Raw genomic sequence first — 13,947 nt, 5'->3', positions numbered from 1 at the left:
ATAAGTGGAGAGGAGTGAATCTGGAAGAACACAAGCGTGTGCAGCAGAAATCAAAACTGCAGAAGTGCTTTTTCCAGTATAAAATGTTTGAAACTAACTATGGTGTGACATGGTCTACTTCTTACAGCTTCATATTTGTTGTCCTCTATAGATTAGTGTGTTGTCTCACCTCATCGTCTCCAAATAAACACCTCCCTGATACATATCTAATAGCTGCTCCTCTTCTGTCATTATTAAAATTTGGATATTAAGCAGAGGCCAAACACTGAAACATTCATCTAACTAATTTGAGCCTCCTCTTTCTGAGAGCACCTAATTACTAAACCAGGAGAGAATGCCATAGAAAAGGCTAAATTCTACAGCTTGAAAGCTGGCCTCATCCAGGCTGTGATTATTTGGTTCACAAAAAGTGACAATCAGGAGCGGGACGACTTTATGAAACGTTGGACATTTTTAGATTAATTAGGATTTATTGTTCTGGGACCATGAATGACCAAATCAAATTTAATGGAAATCCTGCCTTTACTGTACCCTCTTGTGGAACAATATGATGGTTGAAGAGATATTTTGAGAAAGAGGGCTTTCCCAAAATTAGGAATCATCCTCTGGGTACCATGAATTTCCATAAAAACTTCCACTAAAATCTTTTTCCTCTTTGTTGAGTATCTTGGTGTGGACCAAAATGTTGGATGGAAAGACTGACACTAACATTAGAAAATTGCATTAGCATTACAAAACTGTATCTAGTGGTGCAAAAACTGTATTAGAAAGTTACTTTTATTTTGTTGTAACCTGCATGGTATACTTGATTTGTGGTCATTACCCTATAGGGGAAATTCGTAGAGTGATATACAGACTGACACAAAAAAGTTGGTTCTGCAAGCCTTTTTTGCTTCTCTTCACAAACCCTACCCATTGTACTTTTCAGCTAAAGCAGATCATGAAAAGTATTTCCAAGTAATTTGAACCAGGTCTGACCTGAATATGCCTGAGCTCCTACCAATTAACTTCCTGCAGGGGCTTTCTGTCATAAGGTCAAATCCCCTGGTACATTATAATTAACAGCAATACAACTGAGGCCAAGCTACAATTTGGAAAAAGAAAATGTAACATGTTCAAACGAAGGGAGGACAGAAATTATAATAGATTTTCTCAACCAAAATGATAATCACAATAGCATTAATAAAAAATATATATAAAACTTTAAGTGACAATAAACTCCCTTCATTAAAATGAAACTAATGCATGTATCTCTTAATTTTGTATTTACTTGCTGATTACTGTTATTTACCTCAAACTTCATACAATATTTCTAAAGATGTGTACATGCAGGAAGTTTGCACATGTGAACCAGTGTGACTTTTCCGGTCTGTGCTCTAACGTTTGCTGAAATAACTTGTAAGCTCAGCTATTCCAGGGATAAAACCAAACTCTACTGTGGTGACAACTGGCAACTCGGTATGCCCTCTTTTACACTACAAAAAAAAATAAATAAATAAAATTAATACTACTCATGAAAAACTAAGGCATGAAGTTGAGTGCCTTTTTGTCCCTTCAACTTTCAGCACTTACCTCTCTGCATCAGGTACAGCTAAGACGCTTTAGACATGGTTGTAAGCTTTTGTCCCAAGTTAAAGTCCAAAGTGTTGATTCTCAATTCCAGAGCAAAGACCTTTACCAAAAATACAGGTAATCCTGAACAAATGTTGTACCAGGAACAATCATCATGAGACACAAGCTTTTGAAGCAGCCGCTTCTGAAGAACAAACTAAGTAAAACCCATGCAGTTAGATAAGAAGTACCATTAAACTTGTAATGCTGAATATTTAGCAAAGTGCTGTTGACATAAGAAACACTTGTTGTTTTCACTGTTCCTTGAAAACTAGTGTTAAAGTAAAAGCAAATAGACAAGTGTTAAAGCATCAGCAGTCTTTTTTTCTTTTAGTTATCGTACCGTGGAATGTCTGACCCCACCACTGCTCATATTTGCCACAGTCACATAGAGACTACCAGTGATTGTTTGACTTTTTCATTCTAACATTGTTTAATTTTCAAATCCTTGAGATTTCAGTACCTCTTGATTGGAAAACACCTGTGGCTGAACTGAGAAGTCAACCACTTGGGGCAGCAAATGTCTGAAAAGCAACAGAAGTAGAGCAACTGGTATACAGCACAGCCCAACAAAGGGCTGAAACTCAACTCAACTGTATCTAGTGAGGCTGAGAATCAGTATACATTTCCCTTTCTGATCAAAATTTTGTTTTGGGTCTAGCGCAAGTCCAGTATCTTTCATGTATTCTCTCTGCATGCTCCAGGGCCATTGTGAGTGAAATTGCCAGTCTGCACCCTAATTAACTAATGAGGGCAAAAGGGCTGAACCGCTGCCCCCATCCTCTTTCTGTGTTTGACCCTGAGGTGGCCCTGCATCTCACCAAGCTGATAATCACTGCAGAGCTACAGCATACTCCATGGCATACTAATGGCAAAGAAACTACTATACCAAGCACAGCAGCAGTCAGCTTAGATCATCTAAACTATATTAAGGCCTTATTCCTTTTACAGAGATCTCACAAAATATTTCTACACTTCAAAGGTAACACAATCATTATATGCAGCTGAGACTTCATCCTCCCTGATCAAATTCTATTAAGCTTTTAATGAATGATGTCCTCACTTCTCTTACAGTGGATGGGCTGTTTGCACCAACTGAGGAACTCTGAATAAATCCTAAATCATACAAATGAAAAAGGAAAATTATTAGGGGCAACGTTTACCTTGGATATGAAGAGTATGGATGCAAGGCCAACAATAAATAATATACAGATATACCGACTATCACAGTTGTGACACAGTGAACCCTGAAAGTCTTGGCCTGCTGGACACTTGGCCGCTTTGCCTAGGTGATAATCCAGCAGTGCTTATAACCCAAAAACTAGTCAATATAATGGACCTAACATTTGTTTTCATAACATTGTATTTTGCTGGAAATTCCTTGAAGCCACATTCATTGATTTTCCTTTGGTTTATGTCCATCTGACAAATGAAGGTCCATTATTTACTCTCATTTTAATTCTGCACAAGGAAAACAATGAGTTAAAGGAGGCTACAAAGCACTGCAAACTCAGTTTTCACAGTGGGCATACTATGAGCGTCACTTTTTTTACATTTCACACATTTTCATTTAATACTTTGTTAATATAAAAAAAAAAAAGATTAGTGGAGCTGCAATATCTTATTCTATATGATAACCTTAGTGTCCTCCTTAGAAGCACAGAAGACAAATGACCATTGAAAACAGATTTCATTTAAAAATCTGTCTTTAATGGCTCACGTAAAGCTTTTGACTAAAAGCTTTCCTAGTATGCTGAGTGTCTGAGGAGCTGCCGTTGCGTTATCCTTCATGGGCCAGCAGCCTCATCTGAATTGTTGACAGTGGCTAAATGACCCGAGAGGCATTTTTGGCAGCAAGTGGTTTAGATAAACTTACTGAAATGAAGTAAGTCAGAGCTTCTCCTCCCAGCTCCTCAGAGAGCCCCTTTACTGCAGGGTCGAATGGTTATCGGTATCTACTCCTCCAAAATACCATTCTCCAGATACATGTCACACTTATACAGTATGTTTGCACAAGAAGTAGACAGATAATGTACACATCTGAGTTTTACTTCTAACAGCAATCTTTTTAGCTATATCATAGCTAATATCATAGCTATTTCAGATATGGGATATATGACATTATGAAACCCATTCAAGTGGATCTGGCATAACTACAAATTGGAGAATCCAAGATTTTAGTTTCTAAGATAAACTTTTATCCATGAAAATCAGCACCTTTCAAACGCTGATCCCATCATACAGCTGAACCAAATGAAGCCTAGTAAACACCAAGGTAGTGACCTGTAAAAAACCTCATCACAATGACAAAATTAATCCTGTCACTCTGCCAGAGGAGGACAGTATATGCCACAGGTCATGAAAGGTGGAAGGGGAGAAAATGAATCAGGTTGATCTTGTGTTTTTCAGAGAAAGGGAGGTGACCTGACCTCTGTTAGATATTTTACCATTATCAGTCTAACACACTCATGAAGTGGATGGCCTTCTTTTACGATGGTCTGCCCTTTTGGGTCGATGGCTTCCTTTTTAATTTTGTATCTTTGCCACCTGATAATGGGCCTTGCAGGACAAGAGGCATTTGTGCTGGCTGATGAGTAGGTCACGATTAATGGTGATGTGTGGCGTATTGTGGAGAAAAAGAGACAGAAGGTCTCAGAGAAGAAAAGGGAAAAAAAACGGGATTAAAAATGGGGACATCATCTGAACCTGTCCAGCACAAAACAGGAGAAAGGTGCTGTTGTTCAAGTAAAAACAGGTAATACTTCCTGTGTTCTCCCTGCAGATAGGCTATTTCAGCTGTTATCCCTCTTCTTAATCTTTAAAATAAACACTGCCAAAGCGAGAACTGACAGGAGGAGGAGTGCAAGTAGCAATGTTCTCTTTGAAGCATGTGAAGCAATGTGGTTCATATGAAGTTATCTTAATTTAGAGAAACACTAGCAATAACAATACCTCTGGTGTGAGAAATAGTCTCAGCCACGTTCTCATTTGTTACGGGTAATTATACAGAGGTATTGCAATTAATTTGACAGTGATATATGGGTGTTTAAATATGCTAAACACAGCACTTTTAAAGCAAAATAGGGGTGACTTGCATGCGTGTGTATGGAATAGTTTAACCTGTGGTGGAGGAGGGAGGATAAGATGTAGGGCACCTCTGCCTATAGAGCCCACTGAATCAAACTGAGCCTGTAGTGAGGATTGGATATGGCAGGATCCATGAACAGAGGCTAACCTTAAATCCAATTGAATCTTTTGCTATCGCTTTACAGCCTCTGGCCAGTTCTGTGCTTATTCCTTACACCATCCCTCACAGGAACAGAGACCCTTGCTTCTCTCAATAAGCACTTTCATCCCCACACAGACGTAAACGCATACCAAAGAAACTCTAATTCACATGCCAGTGGATGATAATAAGGAGCCAGAGTAGATATTAAGAAACAGAAACCACAACCGCTGGGATGTGGTTCTGGATTTATAATTGATGGGGATTCCACACTGGGTGCTTGAGATAGAATAAAACTCTTTTACATAATTGAGAGTGGCTTGTTAATTAATTCCTCTTGAGCCTTTCCATTTGAACACGTACTGCTTGCCGCGATGGAAGCTTCAGCTGACAGCTCTTTCACAAACAAAAGACATTCATCTATGAGCGTTTACAGACATCACCAGGGTATATCTGAGAGTTGGCTACAGAACTTTCTTGTAACCTTTCCTAAACCCTTTTCTGTCTATCATCCGTCAGAGTGAGGATACCGATCCCCTGAAAGACGACTTGTTCTTGCATCTGAGACACTGTCTATCACTTACACACAGCTGCAACTTGGATCTCCTTCAGCTGCAAGAGGGGAACCTTAATCCAGCTCTCAACTTCGGCTGAGCTCCCACAGTGCATTTGTAATCTCAATCAAAGGCAACAGCCACAGACCTCCATGTGAGACAGCAGAGTGTCTGCTCCTGCATACCGATTCAGTAACAAGCTAGAAATTAGGTATTAGGAATGTAAATAAATTATAAACAACTGTATTTGGATTCATTTTACATGACATTGCTGGACATTATAATTAAAAGACATTAATATTACATCAACAATCAAATTTTATTTTAAGAAACAAGTCAAACTTGGACACACAGAAGGCATATAGATACTGCTGGAATCACTGCACATTATTTCTTCTGAGTTTCTTTAATGCCGTTAATAAATATAGATAGATAAATTTCCATGAATCTGGTTAAATCATGTGATACGTGTGACAAAAAAAACCCCCCAAAAAAACCTTTACAATATGCATTTTTCTGACATTACTAAGGCATAATTATGTATCTTATATTCCTGGTAAACTAACATTCGCCTCTATCCTTTTATATTTATTACTTTATACATATATTAAAAACCTTGAAAAAAAGATGGGCACCTATGGAAATGATGACTATGGAACAAATGACCGACCACATTCTCAAAACACCCCACATCAAACAACACCATACAATCATAATCATAATGCCTCAGTATAGTGCCCATATTGACCATGCATTATTCACCACTTTGGAAAGTGTATCCTTCATTGAAGGAGTTTAAAGGTTTTAAATTAGCCTGCAGAATACAGTAGTATGATGAACCTAAGCTTGTTATGCCATTGACAACTGAACTGAATGGAACTGTAGCAAGAGCATTAGCACCATGTCAACTTCATTAGCCATGCAGCTGTACTTAACTTTTGTGTAATCACTGTGGCCGCAGCACTTTATCCCCATCACTATTATCCAAAAAGAGAATGCCGCTGCCTTAAAATAAACTCTGCTCGCACTGACGACATGTTTTCACCATGAAATATATGCTAACTAATTTATGACAGTGCTTAAAGCACATTAGGTGCATATTTCCTAGTCCATCCTCCCCATATCATTCCACCCTCACTTTCACCCAATAAATTAGTTTGGTTTAAACATGATTATGACATTAGAAATGCATAACTCCTACAGTTGGCTGTGGAATCTGGTGTTTAAACTTCAGTGGATGGCTGCTGGGCATTAGACTCAGCCTGTAAAAAAAGGCTGGAAGGGAGGACACACAGAATAGATGGTTTGTCTGGGTGTCTGGTGAGGAAAACGTGTGATCTGCAAGTTATCTGGCAAGTCTGAGATATGGAGGGAGAAGGAGAGAGTATGAGAAAGAGATGTTGTTCCTGACATATTCCATTTTAATTGGATTTCTCTGTCCAATTCTTTCTGGAATAAATCTTCCTCAAAAGGACACCTGATCTGACACTTGTCATTGTCAACAAAGGCTAGAGAAACATCGATTAAATAGCTGAGCTCTCGCCTTTGCTCAGAATGCGGTTTCCTGAGGCTTGGTTAGATATAATATAGCGGCTGCATTTTTTTGTTGCCCTTTTCGTTCTGATGATGGTAGCACTTCCTAGTATGTTCCCAAATATAATTTGAGAGACGTTTTATCTAATAAAAATCATAAGACATGCATAAATGTTTAAGTTAATTTACTAATCTGGTCTTCTAATAAATCTACCTTTTCATGTCCAATATTATTTCCATTATTGTCATAACAGATCTTGTCTGTGCATCTGAGCAAGGATGTGAAACTGTGTGCCATGTCCTCACACAGTTAGCAGTCCAGCTTAGCAGGAGGCTTTAGGATTGGGAAGATTACTACATCACAACACATCGATACCTTGATCCACAAACGCAATATAGTTACTATCAATGCGTATTAATAAGAATTAGTTATTTTTGTGTATGAAAGTTCTTCTAGGCATAAACAGTAGCACTTTCTGTGTGTCTATTTATATAATTTCTTAGCAGATTGGTGAACATTTATCTAAAATGAAGATACCTCTATCACTTCGAAGAGTCCTCACATTATTATGCATGATATATTTGTGATCATAACAGAGTAAAAGTTATGACTCTGAGGAGAAGGGGTGCAATTTTCACAAATTGCATCAATCACTATTAAAGGGCTAAGTAGCTCTGTAAAATTATGGCCAATCTTGTGATGAAGTTGGTATAACAGCTAATAATTAGTAAGTATTAATATCAGCATTTAGTTTCACAATTGTAGCGTCACTAAACCCTAAAAACTCACCGGAGAGTGAAAGTATTTATGGATATTGGTCAATTTAAATGTACAAACTGATATTATCACAGTACCCAACAGCATGTTGGGTTTCAAGATGTCAGCGAGGTGAGCCATGTCAGAGGTCATTTTATGAACAAAGAAGAAAATAGATATGCAACTGCCTGCACCCTCTGGAGCTCTGGAGCAAAATGCATCCCACTACTAAAATAGGAGTGAATTATAACATCACTAAATTGAGTGATGTGTTATTCCCTTACCTGAGTTAATTACTGTGTTTAGTATTAATAGTTCCATTCTACAGTCAAAGGTTACAGCAGTGGCAGTAAAATGCTCTACACCTGTTGCTGAAGGTAAATATTTGAGACAATGGATGTATAATAACAGTAATTAACAAAATGTGAATATCTACTTGGTATTCCTGATGGATACATAACAGATGGACTGATTTCAGTACCAAATAAACAATGTTAGAAGATTGAGATGTTTCAGTTATACAACAGTTTTGACTATTCAAGCAAACATTTTGATGACAGTGATGACCTGCATCAATGGCTCAACACTCCCATGCTGAATGACATCAAGAAGAGCTGCAGTCATTGAAGGAACCATATGAGAAGCGCACCAACAACAAAAGCAGTAGGCCCTTTTCATTCTAAATATGTTGACAAAGTCATCTTTCACAAACAGGTGTCTGTGACCCTGACTCGGGGCACTCATGTTTGACACGCTCCCCTGTCCGGTCATATATAAGACTCTTACACCTGCCCTTTGGACTGTGTGTTACAGTGAACACAATGATTCAAATGAAAACGCGAATATCAATGAGAAGAGTCTCAACCTTAGCATTTCCTTTAGTGTATTCTTACTGAGAGTACAGTTGGACCCAGGCTATAATTCACTGTCTGGTGGGTATGTTCTAAGGAAGCTATCTATTTCCATATAAATGCATCACAATGCAGTTGTTTTGGAGCAGCGGATCAAGGAAGATTTTTGTTAATTTGCTGAGAGGTACAGAGATAAAGTCATTGTGAGTCTGGATAACAGTGGGTGGAGATGGGAATATAAAATATTATTGGCGTAAAGTGAGGTGAAGCAGAGAAACCTGGCATTCATTTATACTGATGCTGAAGAACAAATCTGATTGTTTTAAAAGAAATAAAAAACCTGAGTGAGAAGCAACACCTGAACTCTATGATTCAATAAAAACATAGAATGAGGAATACAAGCTCAACAGCATGAGCTGGAGACAAAACAAGCAGACGGGGAGGGGGGTTCCTAGACAGCAAATGAAATCAGATCACTGCACCACCTTTCTATCCCCCCTTATCTCATTTTCACTGCAAGTATCCCATGGTGAAATTTGTCCGAAATACGCAATCTGTGAGTGGATGGTGTCATCCTAATGATACACTTGGCATACTGATGACTCCCATCTGCATCCAACAGAGTGGATGTGCCGCTAACACATACATTATTTAACCTTCTGAATGGGGCGAAGGAGATTGGCAAAAATAACATGTCTCTGTGGTCCAGTAGGATGCTGAGACACTTTATTATAGTATTTTCACTCCTCAGATTGTTAAATAATGTATGTACATAAGTCAGCAGGGATGGAAGACAGAGCCAGTGCCAAAAAGAGGAACAGAGGAAAGAGTAAGATAGGAATAGACATAGAGAGAAGAGGAAAAGAATTGGTGACTGCAGCCCACTGGCTGCAAAGCAAAAAAAAAAAAAATCTTGCCCTTGAAAAATGAGGACAAGCAGGCAGAAGTAGGCAGACTCTAGTTCCCAAGTGAAATGTACATATGGTTATCTAGGGGTGGGTCATCGTATAGATATTTTTCATCCATGTTTTGCTGCTGAGTATCATTATTATCTGCTTTTGTCAAGCTGACAAGACTGCCATGCAAGCAAGGACAGTGAGGGGAGACTTCATCAATAACTCTGAGAGCCCAAAGACTGATCTTATTCTATTCTCAGTGTCTCTGGAGATTCTCAGTCATTTAACGTGTTGGATAAGAGCCGTTACCTAACCCTATCGCAAAGTCCAACTGCCTACCATTAAAGTTTTTTTTATAAATTGAAGAGGGGACTGTATGCTGATGGGGTTCTCATGCGCTATATCAGTCCAGTATCCTAAGGATTACGAACCATTAGAGGATTCTGCAGATCACGGTTTACATCCAACATTAATAACCATGAAACCATGTCCATGATCATTACAAAACCTTAATCTGAGTATTTAAGTTAGTTAACCAGTTTCTGTGCTATAACCACAATCTTTTTCTAACCTTAACTTAAGTTTCCATGTGCAGATATTGCAGAAAAAAAGAGAATGGATACAATGAATTGCATGCTAAGACACATCGTTGACTACTAAAAGATAACTAAGATAACATTCATTTAACACTTATTTACATTGGGACATTCATTTGGAAGAAACTTAATGTTGCTCTGACTTCTTTTTTATGTTTTTGCAACATTTAATTGAAAGTATTTACAAACTACAAACTGTTCACTGTCAACATTTTTATTTGTTTGCCCTACTCTGGTCACTAAACCATGATTAACATTTTGTGGTCTATGTTTAGGCAACTCAAATGACCTGGTTAAGATTAGAAAGAGATCCCAGTCTTGGTTAAATATTTTTTTAAAACGCATTTTCGACAATATCAACAGGAAGACATAATTTTGTCTGTGCCTTTTCAAACCGCTACAAATCACTGTTGAAGAATGATGACAAAACTCATCATTATACACTCTGTTGTTTGGAAACAGGAAATAAACAGAGGCCTCCTTTGTTTAAGTCAGACCTTTTGTTGCTTTCTTTTTTTCACTCTATAATAACAACATCATTTGAAGGTAAACATGTTGTTTTCTTCTTGATAGGACAGTCTCTTATCAAGAAATATCAGTACATCATGAATTATAAAGCATAACATTACAGAGGTGGCATACCAGAGAGCCTGGGACACCAAATTTGGTATGTCTATATCAAATGCATAAACACATGCCTACAAGCATAGACACAGTCCATAGCCAACATTTTAGAATCCAGCAAGTGAAGGCCTGAAGCAACATTTTAAATAGGAGTGCCATCCTTTGCCCCTGAAGCCAACTGTTCTGCTGCTGCCTGCTCCATCTCCTCAATCTGCTGTTTGCAGCCTAGAGTGCCAACCCTGGCTGTCTCCCCTGACCAGTGTTATCAACAAAGCAGCGAGCAACACACTATCTGGCTACTCATCCTCATGGGGAGATTCCGATAACTGTAACAGTTAGTATGCAGCATGCCTTCAGGGGATAGCTAGACTTTTTGATATCCGTTTGACAATTTTTAATTACCATATTCTCTATCATCCTCAGCAACAGACCAAAGCAGAGATTCTAAAATGTATAGCTCATGGTATTAAAAAGAAAGCATATGTTTTTGTGTGTTTAAAGTAAAGCATATATGTCAATACCATGATGTACAAAGATGAAAAATTCCATGACTTTTTAATACCCTTCATCAGTATGCCAGAGCGCTTCCATGGCCTAAAACTATTCCTACTTCCTGGTTTGTTAAAGTTGTTTTTCAGCTCAGATAATTTCTAAAGGGGTAAACAGTTCAGCTTCCATTGCAGCTGGCCAGAAAATCACCATCTTTGTGAGAAAGAACTGCTAATTGTCCTGTTCTGTGGAGCTGTGTAGAATCTTTGTAAAATTATACAAACTTATAGATGAATACACAGTACATGTACATTCTGCATTGGTCAACATGTCTTGTAAGCCATATTTTAATGTCTCTCAAAATAAGTGGTATTAGAAGAACCTAATAACTGTAATTTCATGATAATACTGCAAACAACTAGAGAGGCTAAATATTTGCATACTGTGAGCAGCAAAATAATAGATAATTCAGGTTTTAGAGCTTAGAGCTGTTCAAAGCAAAGAATTCCAACAATTGTCACTCACAACAAATAAAGCATGATCCAACCCCTTTGTGGTCATGTTTAGGCACTCACAGCACGTGGTTAAAGGTAGGGAAAGAACATGGTGTTGGTTAAAATTTAAAATATTGACAGCAATTTAAAGGTCCAGTGTGTAATATTTCTGAGGATTTATTGACAGAAATGCAATATAAGATCCATAACTATGTTTTCAGTGGTATATATATATATATATATACACATATACATATATACATACACACACACACACACACACACACCTTATATAATAAACCGTTATGTTTTTATTACTTTAGAATGAGCCATTTATATCTACATAACCGCGGGTCGCCCCTTCCATGGACGTCGCAATGTTATGTCGTCAGGTTTCTCCAGTAGCTGAAAACGGACAAACAGCGCTACAGAGCGTGTTTTGTCACTACATTCTTCTTGTTCTACTTCTGGTAGAATTCAGGCAGTGCAGACACTCATCACTACGTTGAATACGTATGTTAGAAGAAGGTGTAGTAATAATATCCAGCACGGGTCAGTATTGCATTAAAGCAATATGTTCCACTATTAGATGCTGGGTAGGAATATAAGACATAATATTGACTTTTAATGATGTTGATTGGTTAGCTTAGTTGGTATAGTGCAGGACTAACACTCTGGGGATTGTGAATTCAAGTCCACCTTTTTTCTCTCTTCAACAAATTGATTCTGCAGTGACCGTTTCTCACATTACAGCATGTGCTGCAGTGTTTGTTTTTACAGTGTTTGATCCACATCCATCAGCCTACGGCCGCTTTTTCATTTCCCCAGTATTTCCAGTCAGAGGACATTTAGGGGAATCATGTTTTCGCACGGCTCTTTCAGAGGTGTGTCAAGCAGGCTACAGACTCTTTTGATGTTATTCAGAATTCAATGTAAAAGCTCAGTTCAACTCTTACTACAGTCTTACAGTAAACAAGCTTCTTGCGCTTTTATTTTGTAGGCAAACCCACTAAAGAGGAAGTGATTATGTGAGTACCTGTATCCATTTCGGCACAGCTATCAAAGTATTTATTTATTTATATTTTTTGCCGCTATCAAAGCGCCATAATCTGGCAGCGGGCCAGATATTATTGCTGGCGGGCAGTTTTGGTGAGGGTCCATGGAGAATTAATGTGTTTCCCTTGTCAATGTTTGTATAAACTTGATCTATTATGTGGTTTATAATGGACTGTGGTGCATAAACAGTGACAGTGTTACACACTCTTGGCTTACATTTTCCAAGTTATCTCTCGCAATAACATGTACTTTTACAAAATAATTAAGTAAATATAATTTCTTAATAAATATACCTAAAGAAACCTCATTTCTTGACTTGCTACTCTCTGCTGCCTCAGAAGAGACACCTTTCAGCCACCATAGCTTTCCTATGCTCTTTGAAGGGTAGGGGGCAGTGGTAGACTGGAAAGTTGGTTGCAATTCACAACCTCACCACTAGATGCCACTAAATCTTACATACTGAACTTTTAAAGCATGTTTACCTTATTAAAATGTAACCAATTGATTTTGTTGACTTGAGACGCAAATCCCGAGAAATTAAGAAATTAGTATTATATAAATGTTAAGTATTCCATTCTGAAGGTCATTGATTTGATGGCCAGTCATTGAAAAAGCCTTTTAAAGCCACTGGGAATTTATTTCCTTGTTAATACTCTGTAAAGCAAGGTTGTCTCAAGTCCCACAGTTCAGTTTAATAGGATATCAACTAGGAATCATTTGCTCTAATCCAATCCAAGGATCATTTGCCATGCTATGGTAAATAGGACTCATTCTTACACAATGTTTTACAAAAACATGGTATCGGCTTTGCTATAAAAAAAAGAAAAAAAAAATCATAATTTAAAAAGCTTTTAGGAATCTCAGGATTGTGTGCAGTAAATATTGCATCAGCTAATCCAATGCATTTGGACTGGTTTGATTTAGATTTATCCTTATATTGACAGAGACCATGACGGTTGTAAGAGGAAATGAAAGAGAGATTCCCTGCACAAGAGGGTAAGGCAGATGTTTTAACCAAGGACAAAACACAAAATGGCAAATTAATGTCCATGACAAGAAAACCTTGTACACTGAGTAAGAGTAAGGAAGTGACAATGAGAAGGTACAGATGGTATCAAAGCCCACATCAGATGTGACTCAAAAGAGCCTCCTTAATGCTGAAAATGGTTTCTAACAGCAAGAGACAAGTGAATACTTTTATAACTTCAGTTTTGCACTGCTTGCAAAAGACTTGCTAAAAATGTGAATGTGAAGAAAAGC

General features: G+C 37.9%; 1 protein-coding gene across 9 annotated transcripts in view; it reads right to left on the bottom strand.

The window, feature by feature from the left end:
- Nucleotides 1-13,947, bottom strand: part of ncam1a (neural cell adhesion molecule 1a) — a 272,704-nt gene that overhangs the window by 99,530 nt on the left and 159,227 nt on the right. The window lies entirely within an intron of this gene.

Source organism: Micropterus dolomieu, linkage group LG23, assembly GCF_021292245.1.
Source record: "Micropterus dolomieu isolate WLL.071019.BEF.003 ecotype Adirondacks linkage group LG23, ASM2129224v1, whole genome shotgun sequence".
In the NCBI taxonomy this organism is placed as follows: domain Eukaryota; kingdom Metazoa; phylum Chordata; class Actinopteri; order Centrarchiformes; family Centrarchidae; genus Micropterus; species Micropterus dolomieu.
Note: the sequence above shows the minus strand (reverse complement) of the source record. Positions and strands in the feature narration are given on the sequence as shown.